The 24,880-nt window shown below is 32.4% G+C and overlaps 1 protein-coding gene across 1 annotated transcript in view; it reads left to right on the top strand.

Moving 5' to 3' along the window:
* The window catches only part of LOC126886311 (zwei Ig domain protein zig-8-like), a 146,264-nt gene that overhangs the window by 49,854 nt on the left and 71,530 nt on the right, over positions 1-24,880 (top strand). The gene's annotated exons all lie outside the window — the stretch shown is intronic.

Genomic DNA, 24,880 nt, shown 5'->3' with positions numbered 1-24,880 from the left:
TTCTCTAACGATGTAATGTCTGTCGAAACTTTAGAAACATCGGAGGAAACTTTAGAAACATCGGAGGAAACTTTCGAAATCGACGAGATCACAGCAGCATGCTTGTCTTCAAACAAATAGGTTTCTGGATCTTGACCCTCTTCTTGAAGAGCGTTCTTTAGACGTTCGACTAGATCAGCCTTTTTCCCAGTAGTGTCCATGTCTCTCTCTTCTAACTGGTTGCGGAGCTCCTTAACGATCAATTCAGTAATTTTCTTATGTTGTGAAGACATTGTCACACACTTTATTTATTACGATTTATATTTTATTTATTTTTAAAAATTCCACACTCTATTTAAACCGAAAATTTACGTTAAATTTATGTATTTCAAGTATCCTCACTTCTGCACCATTTGTGGCGTAATTGTCTTTTTACGCGATTGACTCTACTATTTTATTTATTTATATTTTTAGGCACTAAGTTTAATTTAAATAAAGGAAGACTTACTTATATTATTTTATTTACATCACTTATTTATTTTAATAATTACAAATAACACATCTAATTTATTTACAACTTAAATAAATGATTTAATTAACTACACATAATAACTTCGATAACAACTAATATATACATTTCATTAAATCCGAATCGAGTACAATTATATTACGCGTCGCGGCTCATTCGTTGACTGACTGGCCTGTGCTTGGATTCCTGTTCTTTATATATACTTCGGCAGCGCTCGCTCCGAACGCCGTGGATAGGAATGGTATTGTCTCGTAACGCCGAGAAGTATCGAGAAGAATTAGGCCGGGTTGTGAGGCGTCACAATATTATAAGTATATTTGTAAAAATACATATACAAATAGTTTTTTAGTCATCATCCAGGATACGGACCGGTTCTGTGGTATTGTATACATTGAAAATCCTCTATAAGGGTACTATTCGAATTTATCGAAAAAAAAAATTAGTTCTATAAACATAGCTCCTTCATTTTTGGCGATAAAAAGTTTTGTCAATAATGGTTTTGTAGGAATTTTAAAGAGTTATAAGACTATGCAAATTAAATTCTGTAAAATTCCCTAATTTTCAATTGAGATGGGTTTAAAGGGTTCGAATAAGGGGGTGTTTGCTCGTAAATAGATGTTTTAAATAGCTATATTATCTCGCTAACTATTCACTGTAATGAAAATCTGTGCATAAGGAAATTTTAATTATTAAAAAAGCTACAATTTAGTAATCCTTCATTTTTTTCGTATCTCAAGTATTTTCGGAGATATTTTGAAGAAATGATAAAAAAATGCGAAATTGCAAAAAATCTATTTTTCTTTTAACTCCAATTTTTCTAAAATTAGGTCTTTTAAATAGATCAAGCTTCTTGGGTGTATTGACAATATAAATAGAGTTGTTCAATTTTTATGCTAGAAACTTTTTATTATTTTTTTGAAAAGATACAATTTTGATATCCACAGTTTTTTTTATTAAATGCATATTTTTTCAGTTATTCTCAAAAACCCTCTAAAAAAGTCGATATTTCCGTCGACAAACTGTTACTTTCAACCACGAATAACTCGAAAAATATTAGTTTTACGAAGAAAATGTAAAAAACATTTTTTTCTTAGAATTAATTTTACATTGATTTACATGGTTAAAATGAAATAAAAAATTCCCACCCCCGAGATGGGGTGGCAACTACCCCCAAGGTTTTAGCGTACAGCGGCATGATATAGAAAATGATCCTTGGACTATTCCCTACCTTCTGTGAAAATTTCAAGTAAATCCATGCTGGACGAAAAAATTGCGAGCCAAAACGCTTCATTTCCTCGACTAATAGTTCCTTGATTGAAGTTTATTTTATCTGACATTAAAACAGAATTTTCATTAATAACACAAAATTGATGACAAATTAATGGCCCTATAGCTTCCGGCAGTTTTGGCTGAGTGCCTTTCTCAAGCCTTCTTCTTCTTGACTGGCTTTACAACTCGGGGTGAGTCATCGCATCCACTACAGCCCTGCCTCTTCTACGATCTTGAACTTCCATTTCCCACTGTTGTAGCCCAATTCTCGACAAGTTGGCTTCAACATCCTCCTTCCATCATTTTTCTTGGGCTTACTGATCTGCTACCATCTGGTCTTTCACCAAATACTGTCTTTAAGGCTCTGTCTTCTTCTGACCTTACCACATGACCTGCCTTTCTGAAGTAATGTATTTTTACTAATCAAAGACACTTTATATAATTTAAATGAATTAATTAAGGAAAGGAAGGCCCTTTGTCTCAAGTTGATCATTCAGCATTATATCTTGCTGAAAATTGGATCATTAGCAAACCTTAGTTGCCGATTTTTAAAAAATACCGCTATTTTCTTTCTTCGCTATTGCCGATTAAAGGTAAAAGACGTGCAAGTATATCTTCTTGATTGTCGATGGTCGGTCGCGACAGTTCTCCACTTTATCTTCTACGTTTGAAGGCAATAAAAACGTGGTAAAATTTCGGAATTATCACTCTTCGCGTGTTCTTCTTCTTCTTATACTTGTTGTAGATCTGTGGATCTGTTAATTTCGACGTTGAAGTATTTCTTGAGAGATAGACTGCCAGCTATCTCTCCATCTTTTTGGTGGTCTCCCCAGTGAACACTTGCCTGCTGATTTTCCTTCTAGCGCAATTCTTGGTAGTCTGTGCTCCTCCATTATTTTTACATGACTGAACCATTCTCTTCGTCTTTGCCTGCGCTATCTGACTACATTTTGTACGCCACATTGTTCCCTGATGATATTGTTTCGTATTCTATCTCTTCTTGTTTTCCCTGTTATTGCTCTTAGTGTCTTCATTTCGACTGTTCGTAGCATGCTTTTCGTTTTGTTGGCTTCATCTCTTGATTCAATGCCATAGGTCATAACAGGTCTGATGCAAGTTTTATAAATTCTAACTTTGCTGTCCATTCTCATATTATATGGGTTATTCCAGACCACATCTCTCACACATACGGACAAGACAGCGGCCTTGTTAATTTGTCGTCTTAGGTCTCTGGCTGGGTCATGATAACTTGATAACTCTACACCTAGGTATTTGAACTGGTTTAGCTGTTCTATGGGTTTCCCCTCTACCACGAGCTTGCATCTAATTGGGTCTTTCGCAATGGTAATGCATTATGTTTTCTGCGTGGATAATATGTTCATGTTAAGTCGTCGACATGCCTGATAGAATCGATAAAATTGTCTTTGTAGGTCATCCTCGTCCTCGGTAATCAGAGCTGCAACATCCGCATAGCTCACTATACTGATTCTACTGTGGCTGAGTCTGTATCCTAGGTGTAACGATTCCACATCTTCTATTATTTCATCCATTAGCATATTGAATAGAAATGGACTGAGGCTGCTCTCCCTGCCTGATTCCTCCTGGTATTGGTATGCTAGCCGTAGTGGTGTCATTTGATTTAATTTTTATCGTGTTGTTATTGCTCATCTGTTTTATGACTTCAACAATGTTTGTCGGTATACTTTTTTGCTTAATTTTCTTTATTATATCTCTTTGCAAGTTAATACGCAAATATATCGTGAGTCCTTCTGTGAGTTTGATTATCGATGAATAAACTATCTTTCGCTCTGTGTAATACTGTAAAATGCTAATCCGTTATGGACAAACCAGTATTCCGCTAATTAAACCTCGTACGGGAAGCAACTCCATGTGAAACCAACATTATGTGAGGTTGAGCAATACTCGAGTGAACATTGACTTGGGTAAGATTTTTTATAAATTCAATTAGATATTTTCTATCTCTGTAAATCTCCCTTTAACAAAAACCTAATAGAGTCCACACAACTCTTCACAGTCCACAAAATTATCTCTGAAACATTTTTTTCTACGGCATACATTCTTCGTTAATTGATGTTTTACATTTTCCCCTAGGGGATGGAGCTTTAGGGGGAAGGAGTAGCAAATTTTTTTGGATCTTGTTTGAGGTCCGAACGAATAAAGCAAAGAAGAATATCAAAGAAGGTACATGTAGCCAAAATGGAAAACAAGAGGAAGAGGAAACGCCAATGAAGACATGGATGAACCAAATCGATGATATAGGTGAAAATAGAGACATGACTATAAGAGATAAGAAGAACTTGACCACCAATAGATGTGGATGGAAGAAATGGATAAAAGGAGGAACCTTACATCCGACGCCCTGAAGCGCACTGACGAATATTAAAAAGAAGAAGGTTTGAGGTCCCAAAATGACATTTTCAGCAAAATTAAGCTTGTTCGTATGATTTTTAGAAGTTGACCAATATTTTCATCTCTGATGACTGAACTATAAACTGGTGTTGAGTTTACATAATGCCATCCCCATTTAGTCAGTGACGAGTCGTCACTGTTTGCTTACCAATTTATATTTTGCAGCGAGCTGATTTCTTAAACTGCTCAGCGTGTAAACTGCTAAACTGATCCGTTTCTGCGGCCATCTACTCATTGTACACCCTTATCACGAGACGACCCCACCATCTCGAGCGTTACTTAACCATAAATTCAGTGTACACGTCAATAGTTTACGTTTATAAATAGATTGATTTAGGGAGATAACGAACGAGGTCCGGGTCTTAAGCTCTAATGGAAATAACGGACTAAACAAGCTGATAGAATAGCCCCCGAGAAACACTTGTAGCTAAAAGGATTAGATGGATTATAGATTTCCTGGGCCAATGGATTCGGTCAACTAAGTGCACAGATTACAATTATTCGAGGAAATCTCTTCAAGTGAGGGCTGGATATCTTGAGACAATGTAACTTTACGGGTGGCAATAATGCTCGAAACTGTGACAAACGAAGTATTAAGGGATTCCGTCAAATCATTCAGTAGTTGCTATGCGTAATATAACAAACACGTATATTAGAGACATCTATAGACAACGTGTAACAGCTAACAGCTGATGAAGACAAAGTATACTTTTTTACTAAATCCAATTTATTTCGCCTATTTTCATAGGCATCATCAGGGAAAAATACAATGATAGTTAGGTATTTTTACATAATAGATGAATTAGAAGCCCAATTACTGTGTGTGAGAATGTTTCTCAAGATGTTTGAAATAATTTGAGAATCAAATAAAATTAAACTAATAAAAAACTAATTAATAAATGTCACATATTTGACGTCCACAAATTAAAATTATTAATAATTAATGTAATTAATTTAATTATTTAATTAATTTAATTAATTTAATTATTTTAATTAATTGAATTAATTTAATTAATTTTATTAATTTAATTAATTTAATCAATTTAATCAATTTAATTAATTTAATTATTTTAATTAATTTAATTAATTTAATTAATCTAATTAATTTAATTAATTTAATTAATTTAATTAATTTAATTAATTTAATTAATTTAATTAATTTAATTAATTTAATTAATTTAATTAATTTAATTAATTTAATTAATTTAATTAATTTAATTAATTTAATTAATTTAATTTAATTTAATTAATTTAATTATGCAATATTAAAATTAAGTAAAATTTATATTTGACAGGCCCATGAATTAAAGTAAGATTAGACATATACTAGACAGTGGCGGCTCGTAATTTTTACAATAGGGGAGGCTATACCTAACTGTAAAATATCTAGGCAAATTTGCACTAGCAAAAAAATCCGCCAAAAAAATCTAATTTAGGGCTCCATTTTTTTGACCATTTTTTATTTACATTTTATAATATCATCATAATTCACAATTTCATAATACCATTTCATTTTAAAGATAGTTAGTCTAATTGTAAAAGTGTATTACCACAGTTTGTGTCGTTTATTTGTTAACAATTCTATCTCTGTAAGTAGATATGCATATCATAATAAATACAGATTTGAACTTTTGCAGTCCATAAAGGTTGAAGATTCACATTTTTTAAGATACTCAACTGAATTCGTTTAATTTTAAAAGCGGCCTACTGCGAATTAAAAAACGAGGTAAATTACCGATGTTTTGCTTTGCATTACAGATATAGGAAAAAGTTATTTGAACAAGTCGTTCCAAATATCATTCTAATCCTACATACCAAATTTCATCACAAAATTCACACTTTTAGTTTTTTCGTTATTTGTAGTCAGGATCCTAAAATCGCAGAGGAGGCTGCTGGTCGATTAGCCGCCCTTGCCCAATCTCCGGGCAGCGTGTGCGTTAAGTGATAATGCAACTCTAAGGAGACCGGGTCTCGTTAAACCATCCTTAAACGCAGCTGGGCTGCGCGGAGCATTAGCAAGTGAGATTTTCCGGCCAGCAGCCTCCTCTGCGATTTTAGGATCCTGACTACAAATAATTAAAAAACTAAGAGTGCGAATGTTGTGATGAAATTTGGTATGTGGGATTAGAATATTATTTGGAATAACTTGTTCAAATAACTTTTTCCGATATCTCTAACGCGAAACAAAATAGGAAAGTAAACAAAACAGTGTAGCTAGCATGTGTAAAAAATTTATGGGGAGGCTAAGCCTCCCTTGCCTCCTCTGACCAGCCGCCACTGTTACTAGATGACACTAGATGTACAATTTTATTTTATTCTAATAGCTAGTTGGTAAAGCTTTTGGTCATTATCCTATTAAGGTAAATAGTTTTAATAGTTTCTTAGCAATCAATACTATTAATCAATTAAGCGACACATATTAACAAGATAGAAGAAAACCTGTTAACTTTGGTTATGTCACTCAAATACATAATGCAGATTATTTTACTATAAATTATTATACTCTGATATGAAAGCCATCTTTAGAAGCATTTTCTAGTATAGTTTTTTCCACACCCAAGATTTTAAGGGAACTTTAGTCATGTGCTTATTATCATGCACATAATATGATTACTGGATTTCAGCAACATACCTGGTCTAATTTCTGCTTTGTAAATTTCCAGTTTAGTATTCTGAGTAAGCTTCCTATCTTTGAGGAGGTTGTTGTATTTCCAGTATGTTCTGTTTCCTTCCAGGATTCTTTCATTGTTTACTATGCTTCTATCATCAATTCTATTAATTGAGACCCCAAGATATTTAAAGTGTTCTAACCTTTCAAATTTGTCACTTTAACTGGGTTTTTTCTTTAGCATATTATTTATTTTGTTTTATTTTAATTTATTGCCAAATGCCTTTTGGATGTTTCCTTGCACATCTTCGCAAATTCTTCCTTTAAACTGTTTAGGTTTCTGCTAATAAATGCTATGTCATCACTCAGGGTACTCCACAAGTTGCTACTTCGATATTATATATAGCCCAGAGAAATAAGATTTTTCTCGGACATCTATATTAATAACCTATATGTTTCCTGCAGCCGATTGTGATGATATACATTCGTCTATTACTAAAAAGTGAAGCATTCTAAACAAATTTGAGAATAAGAAACTCATAAATCATATAAAAAACTTTAATGACGTTCGCTGAATATGTCTATCCTTATTTGTTGCTTAGAAAATTTCAAAATAAATCATACATTTTGAGATTTTATAAATGTTTAAAACTTATGTAAAAATTAAGTTAGAACCTTCTTTTTACACGGAATGCTGGAAGTTCTTGTGCTTAAATTATATTTTAAGTTTCAAAGCAATTGGTCAAAAAGTTATTTAATTTGTTTATCCCAAATGAATTTTTTTTGCAACACTATAAGTCAGAAAATTATGTGATTATAGTAATACTTCGGACAGTTTATGAAAGGAGAACATTTATACTAATAACTTAATTAAAAAATGATAAAAAGTAATTTTAAACATTGTAAAATTATTTTGCAAAAACTTTTTAACCGTTACCCGTAGAAAAATTATTTTTTCATATTTAGAAAGATTGAATTTTTATACATATTTAGAAAGAAAAACAATTGTCCTAGGACAATTAGGGACGAAGTTAGCCCCCCCCCCCTTGTTTTAATTCACATGCTCTTGCAAAATAATTTTGCAACATTTAGAATTATTTTTGTCATTTTTTTTTTAATTAAATTAATAGTGTAAATCTTCTTCTTTCATAAACTATCCAAAGTATTAATGTAACTTCATCATTTTCTGACTTATAGTGTTACAAAAAAATTAATTTGGGAAAAACAAATTGAATAACATTTAAACTATTTGACCAATTACTTTAAAATTTAGGGTATGATTTAAGCACCAGAAGTCTCAGCACTCCGTTCAATAAGAAGGTTCTAAGTTAATTTTTACATAAGTTATGAATATTTATAAATACTCAAAATTTATGATTAATTTCGCAATTTTCTTAGCAACCAATAAGGATAGACATTATATTCAACGAAAATTATATTGAAGTTTTTTATACGATATATGAGTTTCTTGCTCTCAAATTTGTTTAAAATGCTTAACTTCTTGGTAATAGACGAAAAAAGCGATAATTTACCGTTTTTTCATCTTCATTTGTTTATAACTATGTATGTATATCATCAAAATCGGCTGCAGGAAACATATAGGTTATTATTATAGATGCCCATACTACTCAAAAAATTTGGTTTCGGCCTGGAGAAGGTTGTGTCACCAACAGGATATTTTTTTCCTTATTTCTCTGAACTAATAAGTGTACCTTTTATTTCGGTAGCTTTTATTGTTCCTTCTACATCCACATTAAATATTGACGTTGATAGAGAGGTACCCTGTCGTACTTCAGTTGCTATTTCTATATTTTTTAGGAACCCGTCATCGGTTATTATTGCTGCCATCGATCGTTCTATTGTCATTATTGTAATCTTTAAAAGTTTCATTGAAAAATCTAGGTTTTTTATGTCTTCTATTAGGCCGGGTTTTATTAGGTAGTCAAATTATGCTTTCTTGAAATGTGTAAAAAGGATGTGCAAGTCGATATTATGTTCGTAACACTTCTTAATCGACTTTGTGATTATAGTTTAGTGTAATTTTAGTTAGTTTTTTTAATCATGTCAAAATTGTTTTACAGTTTTTCGTTATATTAAAGAGTACTCTAGTTACCTAATTTAAATCCTTTCAAGGTTATTATTTTTTTTATTTATATGGAACCTTAGTGCTGGTGACAATATTATATTTATTTTACACATTGATTTTCTTATTTCGCTACAATAATTTTTTTTGCATAGCGTCCATTGCATATTCCTAAAATCTACCGAGAATAGGTCATTATACATGGTTATACATGGTTATAATGTATATACATGGTTAATATAATGGTTCTTCCCTTTGCATTGTAACCCAACCCAGGTAAGTCTCAAATTTCTATTTAGTCTTTTTTTTTGTTTGTTTTGTGAGATAATTTTCACAATATATTGGAAAAGCCCTGAGTTGTTTCTCGAAACAAAAACAAGTTTCTATTTTATTTGATTTAAAACCGAATCTACCTCTATTAAAATGAAACATGAAATAACAGAAAGGCACTAAGCAAAAACAATTTTTAACCCTTTCAGAAGTTATAGCCTGAAGAAAACAGCCGCATAAAATGTCTCATAAAACTAAAAGCACTTCCATAATACCAGTTGGAAAATTTAATGAAACCATAAAAGAATATCACAGATATTACATTTTTATCATTCATACATACATATACGAACTTTATTAAAACGTTGCGATTTTATAAACTGTTTTAGGTTCAACTATTAAATGTGCAGCATCAAAATCTGGAGAAATATGGCGGCCATAACTTTCAAACATTTTAGTGCTAACTGAAAATTATTCAAAAAGTAATAAGGATTTACTTTAATAAAATGTGCGGTTATTTTTGATTAAAACATTCTTCTTTTGCTACTGTCTGTGATATTAAAGTAAAATGAGCGGGGAATTTTGCATTAGTAAAGTAAAATATTTGAAACAATTTTTGAAATATTGTATATACTCTACATATCTAGCGTATTCCTTAACACTCGTATTAATAAACAATAAACAATGACTAACGCCAGACTACCTTTAGTCCTAGGACTAAGTTGATCAGCGACTAACGTTGGACTAAGCTAAACCCTCTGTAGTCTTGGACTAACATTTCGGGGGCTGAGAACAATAAGGTTCCAAGCGCTATTTCACACATTTTTCAGGAAACAAATTTCTAATTTTAAACTGTCATAACTTCGTTATTTGCAGGACTGTAAATGTTAAAGTTATTTTAAACTACATTGTGGTAAATTGTGACAACACCTTAAGTTACATAATGTCATAAGTAACATTCAAATGTGTGACTTTGTAACATTTTTACGACGTCTGCAGTGTACTTGGAACCTTAATGCACTATAAGCCTTGTACTTGGAACCTTAGGGAATTAAAAGATAAACAGTTCACAGAAAATTTAAAATTTTCCAAAATATTGTAAGCGCAATTGGTGAAATTAAGCAATATATTTCAAAATAAAGCGAATATTAATTCTTAAATTGAAAATTATAACAAAAAAACAAGAAAAAAATATATTTCCTAAATTAAGCTTAAAAAGAGAGAACTTGAAATGAAAATAAAAAAATACTTATACATTATGGAAAAATGTACCGGTACCATGCAAGTTCGGAAAAGCGACACCTGCGACACCTTCGGAAAAGCGATATTGGCTAATCATATTGATCCTGGTTACTGGACAATTGTCAAGGCCATAGATCAAAAAATTATAAGAAGAAAAAGTAATCTTAAGGATATGTTATTAAAAGATAAACAAATTAAAATGCACTACTACAAGCAAAATACAATTAAGTAAATTTATTTTTTTATAATAATTGCATATCATATCAATATTGTGGAGCCACATATAATTTTTCTTCTTCATTGACAGTAGATATGAAATAAACGTCAATTTGACAATTTCAATGGACAATGAATATTTAAGAAAGTTGCAAGATTTCTCCGCTATTGGCGCACGATCGTTTCTCGTGTCCCCTCCAAGTACTTGCACACGGCGAATATAATTAAATTTCTTTAAAAAAAATGGTTATTCATTTGTGATTTACATTTTCACTCTGTGTGGAGTATGAAGGGAACCATTCTCGTTGGAACTTTACCGCGCTGAGCAGATGGGACGTGAATTGTAAATTGTAGAATTCCCTCATCTTCCTTAGTCTCAGTATCCGTATGGCTCGCAAATTGTAGAAGCCTCGGAGGTGTAACCAGAGAAGGTTCCCATTGTTTTCATTCTGGTGGGGTGTAGAATAGCATTATGTTGTTTTATATGCCATTAGAAAACTTAGTCTTTTTATCTTTTTTTATTGAATGCATCACGAATCAACAAACTTTTTACTGTATTTCTGACGTAAAATGTCTCTTGGAATCTTATAGACCAAACCTGAAAATATTTCACCTACCTGAAACCACATTTTATTATTGATTACACCGCCATCTAGAAAAAATTCAAAGTATTTCAAATATCATTCGATGCAAAATTCTTTATTAAATAGAATCCTTTACAAAAAACAGTTTTATACAAAATGTCGCCAGAAACCTTATGGTTCTCAACCCTCGATTTAATAAGAGGTAATAGCAGGTTTAGACCGAGAATAACTTGACGCTTAACATGAAACTTGCTATAATTAAATACATTATTTGCTTTTGCTTGCTTTTAAATAATATATTAGATATTATTCATAATGGAGAGAGATTATTTTATCAATAATTTAAGATTAATAGAAGAATTAAATAAGTACCTACCTAAATAAATCGGTGGAGCGAGATTCCTCTTGTGAGACATATTAAAATATAAAAAATTAGAAAACATCATTTAGAAGAACTAGAAGAAGGTGAATATAAGTCAAATACCGATTTTTAAAAGCTACAGTATTTAATATATAATAAAAAAAAATCATATAAAATATAAAGCACCAGGTAGCATCTTTTCAGAACAAAGTGTAACAAAAATTATCTCTATTAAAACATATTATGCAGAATGCAGGGTCTCTAAAGCCTGATTCTCATAGACGTGCAAGGAACCGGACCGGCAACGGCAAGGCACGGGAAAGGTTTTTGGAGTCAATTCATACTACGAAAGGCTTGCCGCGGGATAATTGCTTTGTGTAGTGAACAATATTGTTCTGAAGCTATTTCTTTGTGGCATCTTATGCAATTTATTATTTTATTGAGAAATAAGCCACAATTTAAGTTGAAAACGAAATTTAATGACGTTTCAACTTTCATTTCGGGAGTCGTTATATAAATACAAAACATTAATAAAATTAAACAAATTTTGTTTATGTTGCTTGGAAAAAAATTTTCTAATAATTTAATTTAATCTGACTCATTCATGTTGACAATTCAGACATACATTATAGGTACATTTTACAGTAGACGACTTTAAAATGATATTGCCAATATATTATTATATGAGTTGCATTTCTGGGACGACTTTATTGGAAGATAGTTAATTCGAAACTTTAACTTAAGAATATCCGTTATAAAATTCATAGCATGTGATTTGTCTATAAGAAGACAACCACAAGACAACCACATGAGTAAATCACAACGAAAGAACTATTACTATACATAGTCCAAGTAATGAAGCTTAAAATAGGACAAAACCTCGCAATTTTTACCGAATGGATCGATTTACTTGAAAATTTGAGAATAAGTAGTGGATAGTCCAAGGATCAAAATCTATATGATGTCGAAAGGGGCTTTTACCATGGGGGTGATAAGTGACCATAAGTGATGAACATTGTTCAAACAAGGCTAACCTGAGCACAGAGCAATGAGCAAATATGGGTTTCAATTGAACAAGAGGTTTTTAACTAGCATATTTTCTGATACCGTAAATATTCAAGAGTACAGAGACACAAAAACACTAATAAAATAAAATAAATACGTTTTGCCATCGTTTATGTTAACGCTGTAGGTATATTGGTGTATTTTATATTTCTTTTTTTTTAATAAGCTGAAAATTTTCATAATTAATTGACGGATTTGAACAGGAAGCTGATGAATTAATTTTTAATCTCAAGTTTAAACAACCTCTGCTTACAACAAACATCCTTCATCATAAATATCACGAATTTCAAACTCAATTAGGATATCACAGACGCTAATGGAACAAAAGTTCGCATACGTATTTCCGGGAATAATATCCCTTAGAAAATCGAGATATAAAACGGATAAGCCCCGAGGTGTAATGATATGCTGCTGTAAGGTAATTTCACTCATGTTTATTTTTCGCGAAGCAATTTTATCATTTTCTGAACGATCGGGTTTGTTTTGTATTACTTTTGGGCTTAAACAACGTAAAGGTAAAAGACACGATAAACTTCATGTTGATCAGAAGATAATGTAATATTTTGACAAAAAAATATTATGTACTTGCATTTTTATAGACCAGGGCGGATCTGAGACAATAGCATATTTGAATGTGAGAGGTGGCATTCTGATTTTTGCAGAAAGAGTTATGTGAAAATTTCAATAATAATAATTTTTTCTACGGCCGTGCTAAAAGAGCCACTTTCCCGCACGCATTTCGTTTCCGAAAGTAAAATACCTTGTAATATGGCATTATAATATATTATAATACATGCAATAAACTAATATTTAGATAGAATTTAGTAATTTATTTCAAATTTATCCTATTGTGTTCATGTTTTAATGAAATTGGCGCGATTATTTCATTCATAGGAGATTCTGACCAATAGAAAGCTACATAAATCTGAATTAAATCGATAATTTTTAATAATCTCCCGTCGTTAAGTATATTACGTCAGATGCCCTACGTTGCTACGAAAAAACACATTCAGTGACATTAATGACAACTAATGTTTTAAAAATTATAAAAGTGATGACTTTCAATCGTCAAATATTTATAAAAACTGTGTGTTTAATGGTACTTACATAAATAAATTACAATAAAATTTTGGTTTTGAACAGTTTTATTCATGAAATAATCGCAACAAATTGCACTCGACCTCTGAAATTAATATAAAATTTTTGCTCTCGTGACACTTTGACATAATTTCACTCGCCTTCGGCTCGTGAAATTAAAACTGTCAAAGTGTCACTCGGGAAGAATTCAATAATTTCAGAGCTCTTGTGCAATTACTACTGATAATTCGATGAAATAAAATTATTTTGACATAATATTTCAAGTCAGATCAGTAGACAATTACAATGGTTTTGAATCATCGTCATGGAAACCAATATCGTCGTCGTGGTAACCCATTATATTGAAAGTTTGGTTTTGACAACCTGGTCAAAGAATTAATTTGTGTATTTTCACTCCTAAATAAAAAAGAATGTGTGTGTACTTTGTACGCACGTAAGAAGTTATACTTCTATTATAATATAATTTCAACGAAATAGATATACCTACTTAACAGTTACAATACAAAAAATTAACAATAATTACCAAAATTTAACCAAAACTTAACAATGCCAAATATTAAAAAAAAAACGAAAAAAGTATGAATCGTCCAGGAATTGAACCCGCAACCTTGCGAATTCTCAATCTCTGGTACAATGCTCTACCAACAAGACCATCAAGGCACATACTATTAACGTGTCAGGTATACATATTTACACATCACGGTGACAAGTGAAATATAAAAATAGATGTTTTATTATTTTACGCCCAAGGAAGACAAATCCAAAGACACAAAATTATAGTGAAAAACCTTTTAAACCACATTTTTCAAATTGCGCAAGTTGTATTATTAATATTAATGTTAATAAATGAAATATAAATATTTTGACGTTTCACAATTTGACAATATCATAACAAAATTTGATCTACTATTTTTAAAACACTTACCAGTGTAAGATTCTTTAGCTTTGAATAAGCGAGATCGTAGATCGTCCCGGTTGATTGTTGTTATCCACAGTTCTCTACGGCTTCGAGTTAATAGGTTTTTTATTAGTAATTTTGCGGCACTCATACTAGTCACAGTTTGACGGGCTTTCACATTGTCATGCAACAATCATCTCTTCTATGTTAATAAGTCCAAAAATATAATGAAAATTATTTAAAAAGGCAGTATAACCATTAACTAACTTTTTGTTTGTTGTTTCTCTTCCTATAAATTTTAAAACGCAACAACCATACACCATACATAACCAAACCACAGTACCACAGCTGTGATACAGCTGCCATATTGGATAATTTTTGTCATGTCATTTGAACATCCAATCAGAACAAAGTTGTAATGCCACTGCGCCGGGATCAAAGGTTTTAATCCTATTAAAATTCACCCTCATATGCGCGTAAAGAAGTATAACTTCAAAAATTGATATAACTCTATTTTTTGTGGCTTTTTTCCAAACGTACGGTCCTAGAAAAAATATTGTTCCTAACTTATGCGGAAAGTGTCTTCCCGCACTCGACTGCTTGCCCGAAATCCGCTATCGCGTCGTTCGGGTCAACGGCAGTCTCGTGCGTGAAAGTATCACTTTCCGTACTAGTTAGGAAAATAAATATTTCCTGCTTCTCAAATAGGTCAGGCGTATTAATAACAAAATTAAAATATTAAAAAACAAAAGTATAGACCTCATTTTTTCTATTTTATTATTTTTTTTCTATTCTTTCTTATACCTTTAAAACGATTCATTTTCGAGCAAAGTAGTAACAGAAAATAAAATGGCGATAATTGAATTTTCAATTAGATACGACTAGCTAAGAGTAATTTATTTTTTAACTCTTGATGCAAAATAGCAATAAATACAAAAAAAGGGGGAACCAAGCCTTTTCTTATTAAATGTTTTTCAACGACTTAGACTTACGACCGTGAAAATTTGCTTGGAAAATCTTTATAATACAGTAAAGCAGCTCGCCCAATTTCATTAAAACCAATGAAATATATTTCGCATAATATTTTGCTATTTGAATTTAACAAAATGAAATAATTCAAAATCTTGCACAACAAAAACTAAACATAATATAGAAGTTAGCCAATTGTTTTTATATTTTTATATGAAAAAAAAATGTAATTGTAATAACAATATTTGTAAAAAATGATGTTGGGTATCGGTAATTTGAAGAAAATTTGCAATTTTTTTTGTAAATATGCAAAAACTATTGTAGTATTCTAAAGAGTTTCTGAGATATCTTAGTGTTGCACTGGCCTCCTTACAGTGAAATGTTAATAACGATGAACAAATATCGAAAGCCTGTTCAGATTGTTACATTGCTGTAAAATATAGCAAATCAAAGGGATATGCCAAGACAATATTTTAGTCGGTCAGCTGTGTAGAGAACTTACCAACGAGTTCTTTAGACCAGATCCCTTTAACAGGAAATCGGTACGGGTGACAGCAGGAAGACAACAGTCAGAGAAGATCGCGTTCTCACTGGTGCTGCAGATTTAGACTAGACGCAGACTGTTACAATGATTCAAATGCATATTCAGCAAGCCCCAGAAACAATAATCGGCATTTGTATTGTTCGACGAAGGTTAAGGTAACAGGGTTTGACAGCTTGCAATCTAGCAACGGGCCACTACTTACTGCTGCTTACAATAGACGCAGACTTATATTTTCCCATGAACACAGCTAACTGGACAATGAGCGATTGGAAAAAATATTATTTACGAATGAGTGAAGAATGTCAATTAAGAAGATGGAAAGAATATATGCAAGAATTATTCGAAGATGCTGCTCGAATTACGTATGAAATAGACAATCCCTACGGCCCAGAAATAATAAACGAAGAAGTAACTATGGCCATTAAGCGGATTAAAGATGGGAAGTCTCCAGGACCTGATAAGGTGCAGGGTGAAACTTTAAAAATATTAGAGGCACACCAAATTATAGCTCTTACGAAGTTATTCAACAACATATATGAGACTGGTTACTTACCAAAAGACTGGCTACTCTCAATATTAATTCGACTTCCCAAGAAAGCCAACGCTAGAAAATGTGAAGAACATAGATTAATTAGTTTGATGAGCCATGTACTTAAAGTACTCCTTACTATTATTCACTCGCGCATATACACCAAATTAGAAGAACAGCTGAGTTAAGTTCAATTTGTATTCAGAGCAGGAGTCGAAACGAGGGAAGCACTTTTCAGCTTGCAAGTTCTAACACAGAGAGCGAGTGATGTCAACTGCAATGTGTATGCATGTTTCATAGATTTCGAGAAGGCATTTGATAAAGTCCCACTTGGAAAACTAATCGATATCCTAAAAACATCGGGATTCGATGGTAAGGATGTAAGACTCTTCTCAAACTTATATCTCCAACAAAAAGCAACGGTTCGATTCAAAAATGAACTGTCCGAAATCTTCACAGTCGAAAAAGGAGTTAGACAGGGTTGCATACTGTCACCAGCATTATTTAACATATACTCTGAAAACATCTTTAGAGAGGCCTTGGACGAATCAGAAGTTGGTATTGCAGTAAATAACCAACTTATAAATAATATTAGATATGCAGACGATACAGTATTGCTGGCAGATAGTGCGCAGGGGCTCCAAAGAATCATAGATAATGTTGTAGAAGAATGTAGCAAATACGGCCTAAAACTAAATTGTAAGAAAACAAAAATAAAGATCATTAGTAAAAACACCGACATAAATACCCAAATTACCGTAAACAATACAGCCCTAGAGAGATTACAGAAAATATGCTATCTGGGCTGCAACATTAAGGATACTTGGGATCATAGCTACAAAATAAAAACTCGTATTGAAAAAGCCAGAAGCTCTTTTAACAGTCTTAGGATGATTCTGTGCAACTTGCATTTAAGTATCAATATACGCATAAGAATTCTTAGATGTTACGTCTTTAGTGTGGTTACATCTTATGAAGTGGTCTGGTCTAACGTCAACTGATTTATTTCGAGATGCTGTAAATAGAATAAGATGGGTCAATGTGGTCGCCAACATCTCCAGAAGATAGGCACCTTTAGAAGAAGTAAAATGTCAATATGGTAAAAATGGTCGAAATAAGTGGTTACTTTGGTGATGGCTCAGTAATGTTTTGAGCAGGGATTTCTTTTGAAGCACAAACGGATCTACTCTTGATTGAGAGTGGCGCACTAAAAGCGCACAGATATTTAGATCTAACATCATATGAAACCACATGCTGGGTTTATTCATAATGGTTTTCTGATAATGCAAAATAATGCGAGACAACACACAACAGTATCTTAAAGGTGATGGTATTCCAAAAATGGACTGGCCTCAGACTGTCCACCTTAAAGTCCAGACCTTAATCCAATTGAGCATATATGGAGCCTTCTCAAAAGGCATAAAAGACGTCGTATATCTGCTCCAACAACATGTAAAAAGCTTCGAATGGCTTTCGTTGAGAAATAGACCACTTTTTCCTGAAGAGACATCCAAAACGTGATCAGTTCTATGTCAAGTAGTCCAAGTAATGAAGCTTAAAATAGGACAAAGCCTCGCAATTTTTACAGAATGGATCGATTTGCTTGAAAATTTGCGAATAAGTAGGTAGTGAAAAGTCCAAGGATCAAAATCTATAGGATGCCGAAAAGCGCTTTTACCATTGGGATGGTGGCCACCCCATCTCGGGAGTGGAAATTTTTTATTATATTAACGTTCAAAACGTTCATTCTACGCAAAAAACGTTCTATATATTTCTTTGATAAAGTTAATAGTTTTCGATTTATTCGCTATCGAAAGTGTTAGTTTTATATCGAAAAATCAATGTTTTTACAAAGTTTTCTGCTAATAACTCCAAAGGTTTTCGTTTTATCAAAACAACTTTACCAAACCAAAATGTACCTTTTGAAAAAATAAACAAAACCGTTTTTTTTTTCATTTTCTTTAAAACCAATAGTGATCGAGCTATATTTTATTATATGTTCTCTTCTTCGCCAAATGCTAAATATTGTAGTTTCCAAGTCAAAAGACGGAAAAACTATGCATTTTTCGAGGATAACTTGTTTAAACTAATTTAAATTACATATATAAAAATATCTATCTCCAGAAATAAAAAAAAAGTCTCTAGCTCAAAAATTAAGTGACTTATAATGAATAGAATATCCCTATTTTTTTTCGGCGAAAAAGTGATGGGAAGCAACCCCCTAATCACCATCCTAATTAAAATTAGTTATTGACCTTATTTAGTCTTAACTATTTATGTATTATTAATAGGTTCTAGAAGTTTGACCGGCTTAGAATGATTAGTTTAAAAAAAAATAGTTAAAAGCGAATAACGAATTTTTGTGGTTTGGAAAAAATGGCCTTTTCTTCAGAATAGAAAGATTAGCATCAGAGATACGAAAAAATGTTTAAATATAAAATTGTAGCTCATTTAATTCCCAAGATCTTGGTTTGCAAAAATTTTTTCTACAACAAAAATAAGTGAGCTATTGACAATTAAAACTTGTACTAACATGCAAAAACCACCTTTACCAACCCTTTCAAAGTCACCTCTTTTTGCGACTGCGAATTTTAAAAATATATAGTATTAATAGAATTATATATCTTGTAAAAACCTACAAAATTCTTTTTTAACAAACTTTCAAAGATGAAAAATAAAAAGGTTACGGGTAAAAAATCAATATATTAATTTTTTTAAGGAGAAATCCAATTGGAAGCGTAATAATGTAAGTTACCGGTGTTTTTAGTCATTGGCCTTATTCATTCTTCTTCAATTATGTATTATTAATAGATTCTTGAAGTTTGACAGGCTTAGAATGATTATATTTTAAAGAATTATATTAAAAGCGAATAACGAATTTTTGTAGTTTGGTCAAAAATGTTATTTTCTTCAAAACATAAAGATTAGCATCAGAGATACGAAGAAATGTTGTAATATGAAATTGTAAGTTATTTAATTCCCATGAACGTGGTCTGAAAAAATTGTTTCTACGGCAAAAATTGAGTGAATCGTAAATGAGTATATCGAAAAACATTGATTTTTTCGATATAAAACTAACACTTTCGATAGCGAATAAATCGAAAACTATTAATCTTATCAAAAAAATGTATAGAACATTTTTTGCTTAGAATTAATTATTTTATCAACTTTTGCAGTCAAAATATAATAAAAAAATCAAATATAATAATATAATAAAAAAATGGGAAACCATCCCCATGGTAAAAGCGTCTTTCGGCATCATATAGGTTTGGATCCTTGGACTATCCACAACTTATTCTCAAGTTTTCAAACAAATGGATCCATTCTGTAAAAAGTGCGAGGTAAAAAGCTTCGGTTCCTGGACTAAAGAACCTTTGTGCCTTTTTGTACACCGTGTATTTCTTTACATGTTCAGATTTAATAAAGTTACATATTTAAATAATATTTCTCGAGTAACTATCGCCAAACCTGTTATTAAAGTAACGTGTTGTATGACTCCTCCCTGTATTTAAGAACAAACACCGAGCATCGTTCCAGCCATTAACGTAACTAAGACGAAGCTCTTTAATGCGGCCAGAACGCCCAACTACATCTAATGACTTGGTCAGGAGCTGGATATCTCCCGATAGCCTGGATATACTCTGGAACACTGAAAACGTGCCGATGGCCGGCATATGCTATTTCTCCGGGTCGTTGAATATCCCCTGGATGAATCCACAATGCGGTCAGACGCAAGATATATCCCGAAAGGGTGATACTTCCTTAGGGCTGAGAATGTGGTATTAGACACAAATTGGTGTTGGGATTTGTTTTATTTTCAAAATACGGCACAAACTTTGTATTATAAAATAGGGATAAATTGATATAATATATGTGCAGCAGTGACGTAACAAAATCTGTCGCCCCCCCCCCGCATAATTGGAAATGAGGCCCCCTTGAGAAATTACTAAATGCGACATGTGTCACAACAACTTATATGTGTTATAGCCCAGTAAATGAACGTGAAATACGGCGATATCGTGTAATTTTCAATGTCACCACCGAAGTGCTCCAGTCAATACTACTTTTCGAGTTATTTACGAGTGAAAATGTTCGACATTGTTCAACAAAAAACCACATTTTCAGGCGTACATAGGCGTAAGTACCTATTCGTAAGTAAGTAGCAGAAATGTAGCTTATACAAAAATGAAGTCTATCGACCTAGTAAATGCAAATTTGTAGCTCATGAAGAATTGTTCCTATTTGTCAAATTCCAAATCGAATATTTCAACATGAAATAACCAAAAAATAGAGCACTTTCCGAGGAAAACTAACAATTTTTAACAATAGTAGACTATGTTAAAAATCATTTGAACATAAATAGAGTTTTTGATGTCAAACTACTACAATTCTACAGGGTGTGAATATTGCTAGGAAGTAAAGAAAAAAAATGTAATTATCTTTTGAACTACCCTGTATAACATTACAAAACCTTATATTTTAAGAAGGAAGACATCCAGGAGAATCCAAAAATGTAAAAATATACAGGATGTTCCATTTAAAAAAAAACGAAGTTATAAGCCACTTCCGGTGTAACCGAAAGTAGCAAATTGAAGAAAATATTTTCATTAAAGAGATCACTCTTTAAAACCCCTTCATTCCAATTTTCATGATTGTGTTTCCTTTAGTTCTCGAGATATTTCTAATAGGACTTCTATCTGCCTCACCCTGTATATTAAGTGCACTAATTCACGGTCAAGTAAATGAAAATATCTATTATTTAAAGAAGATAGACTCATTTTCTTCATGCAGACTTGCGTGTTGCATATTAATTCGTGGTTAAAAATAGATGCATCGTATTTTAGTCTTCAAAAAACCTCCGAAAAGTAGGTACTCAGAAAACTGAAGAAGCGCGATATAAAATGTGTTGCTACAGTGACATAAGAATTATCATGTTTACATGAATGGTTCAGACTTACCTAATATAGGTCTGGATCCCGCGTATGAAAAAAAAGTTGATTAATAGCAAGCTGAAAATTTGTTAATATTTTAAGGGTGTCTAGTTGGATAAACTTTGATATATGGGAACACTGTAACAGGGGCAGTTTTAATTGTGGAACAGATTAAAAATTTGGAACAGTCAGACCACGAAAACGGCACATTTATTTTGTCCGACAGAACAGACTTAAACTCTCCGAACAGAGATTAAACTCTCGTGCAAAAATCAGACTGCTATTTATCACCTGTCATAATCCCTGTCATTTGACATATTCTACATGTTTCACTCATTAAAATGCCCATTTGGTGATAAATAGCAGTCTGATTTTTGCATGAGAGTTTAATCTCTGTTCGGAGAGTTTAAGTCTGTTCTGTCGGAGAAAATACATGTGCCGTTTTCGTGGTCTGACCGTTCCAAATTTTTAACCTGTTCCACAATTAAAACTTTCCCTGTTCCAGTGTTTCCATATATCAAAGTTTGTCCGAATAGACAGCCTTGAGGTATTAACAAATTTTCAGCTTGCTATTAATCAACTTTTTTTTCATACGCGGGATCCAGACCTGATACCAGCATAGCTGCACTTCGGCCTTATCTTTAGAAAACCATTGAACAGCGGTGTATCTAGGGGGAATAGGGTAATTTCCTCCGTAACACGATCCATAACTAAAGAAAAAATTGTTGAAACATAAAAAATATATTAGCTGACATAAAAATTACTACAGACAGAAAAATTCCACTTAATTAACCCGACAGTTAGGAAGATTAACATATTTTCTCAAAATGCATCACGAAAATCAAACAGAGTCCATAAAATAAATTTCCTTTTTATATCCCAGAGAACGGCAATTCTCGCCAATGGCGCACAACCCCCGTACATGCGACACTATATTTTCGATTTTCTAAACCCAACGAAATTGAAAAATTGTACCAACTCCCATCTTAAAGTTCAGGAAAAGACTCACCCATTCATATATTATCAACCATGCATTTTGGTCCAAGGGTGTGGATTTTACGGCCCTTCCTATTTAGGGCCTGTTTTTCGTCCTCGTCCCCAAAACTCCCAAAAATTGCGAAAATTTATGTCCAACTTTTGCGGCTTCTAATATTAATGATTATTACCTTTACAACGCATGTCTAATTTTAAAAATTGGTTATACCGTTCAAAAGTTACCGAGCTTAGAAATATGACTCAATTTCTATTTAAGAAAGGGAAAATGTTTGTGGATATGTATGTATGTGGTTGGAAAAGTTAAACCGATCTGAATTTTTTTTCTGTGTTTGAAGAGGGGTCAGGGCCGATTCAGAACCGGTGTAGGTTGTGACTTTTGACCACCCATAAGCCAGCTTTAGGACTTTGTAGGTACAAAACGGCATATTTTGGGGGTATATATTTTCGGTTCAAGAAGAGACAGGAGAACCGCAAATACACCAAATCAATAGTGTTGAGTTAAGCTTTCAAATGGTGTTTAAGCCGTCAGGATCAGACATACACACGGCTCAGTATCGCCGAAAAACTGAAAAACTATACTTTGAAAATTTTGGTTTTTCGACAATTACTCAAAATTTCAACCTACGAATTACGCCAATAACTGAGCGTTTGTAGAAGAACTCTAGTCAAATCTGACGGTGTATACCTCATATCCAGGAAAATTCGAATTTTTAAGTTCTAGGCTTCATAAATATGATCAAATCTATTTCCTATGGGAAAAACGCTTTTTCAAGCTCAATAATTCCTGTAATAGCTTCCGTTATCATACTTGACCTTAGATGCATCAGATACGACTTGTCAATACGTTTCAAACACATGTTTAGTGATCAGAATCGGTTAAACCGGTTAGAAGTTATTAAGCTACAAAAGTATAATAAAATTAACGATTATTTTCGAAATGGTTTATGTAGTTTAAGTGGTTACGACGCTAAATTTGATCTGGCAACGGGCAATCCAAGTTCATTAACCGGCCATCCCAATAATTTTTTTAAATCTATTTCGAATAGAAAAAAATCTAGTGTACATTCGATGGACACTAGATCATTTGGGAGATAATGCGACAAAGGCGACCATTTATAAAGCTTAACGTGTAATCGAGAAAAATTGCATTCCACTTCATTTATTTAATTTATAAAAAAACTTTGAAAAACTCCTGATACAAGAATAAAAAACCGCTAAACGCCGTAAAAATGAGTGGCGCATACAATATTCCAGCTACAAAAGATCTGATATGAATATTACGTGGCGCGAAAATGTAATTTCATTTTGATGCAAAATAAATAGTTTTATTTTAAAAGATTTTTCCATAATATTTGCTAAATTTGAAGTAAACGCGCCACAAAAGTGTTTCAAAATTCAAATTGTATCAAAGTTACTCTTTTGTGGCGCGTTTTACTTCAAATTTAGCAAACAATATGGAAAACTCCTTTAAAATAAAACTAAAATTTTATTTTGCATCAAATTGAAAATACATTTTCGCGCCACGTAATACTTATATCAGATCTTTTGTAGCTGGAATATTGTATGCGCCACTCATTTTTACGGCGTTTAGCGGTTTTTCATTCTTGTATATCATACCGAGAGATTTGTTTTCAGGACGACTACAAAAAACAAATTTAAAATTATAAAAAACACAAAAGCCTGTTATAGAATCAACAGAAATTGTAATTTTTAGCGCTAAATTTTATTTAATAAATGAATTCTCGTAAGCACTGTTTGAGGTAATCAATTCCTCATCCTTTATTTTACCTGTTTTTTTTTTGACAGGAACACTCTGTTTTTTGTAAGAAACAAAGAAACCAGCTAATTCACAATCCGCGACATGAAGTTTGTCTGTTTCTGGCTGGCCAGACGGCTACAACTCTAGAGAGAGACAAGGCAAGCGTGCCAGGACGAGAGGCGGAGAAAAAGAGGCATACGTTGGTAATCAGCACGTTTCCAGATTGAGAGAATGGACGAGAGATACGGCGTCGGGAATGCATGGATGGAGTTTTATTTAGAGACAAAAAGATACTACCGAATTGGAACTTTATGTTCTTTGAGTGATTTATGTCGAGATGTTGATTGAATTGTTGCTGATGCTACGTAAAGTTGAATTTATTCTGATGGTTCTACTGGAATACGAATACGAACGACAAGTCTGAATATGTGGAAACTAAATATATCTTGCAGAAAATAAACATTGAAATAAAATCAAATATATTATAAAACAAACAATGACTACTACGGGATCGTTCAAT

This window comes from Diabrotica virgifera, chromosome 6 (assembly GCF_917563875.1).
Source record: "Diabrotica virgifera virgifera chromosome 6, PGI_DIABVI_V3a".
In the NCBI taxonomy this organism is placed as follows: Eukaryota; Metazoa; Arthropoda; class Insecta; order Coleoptera; family Chrysomelidae; genus Diabrotica; species Diabrotica virgifera.
The sequence above is the reverse complement of the archived record's forward strand: the minus strand, read 5'-3'. Positions and strand labels throughout refer to the sequence as shown.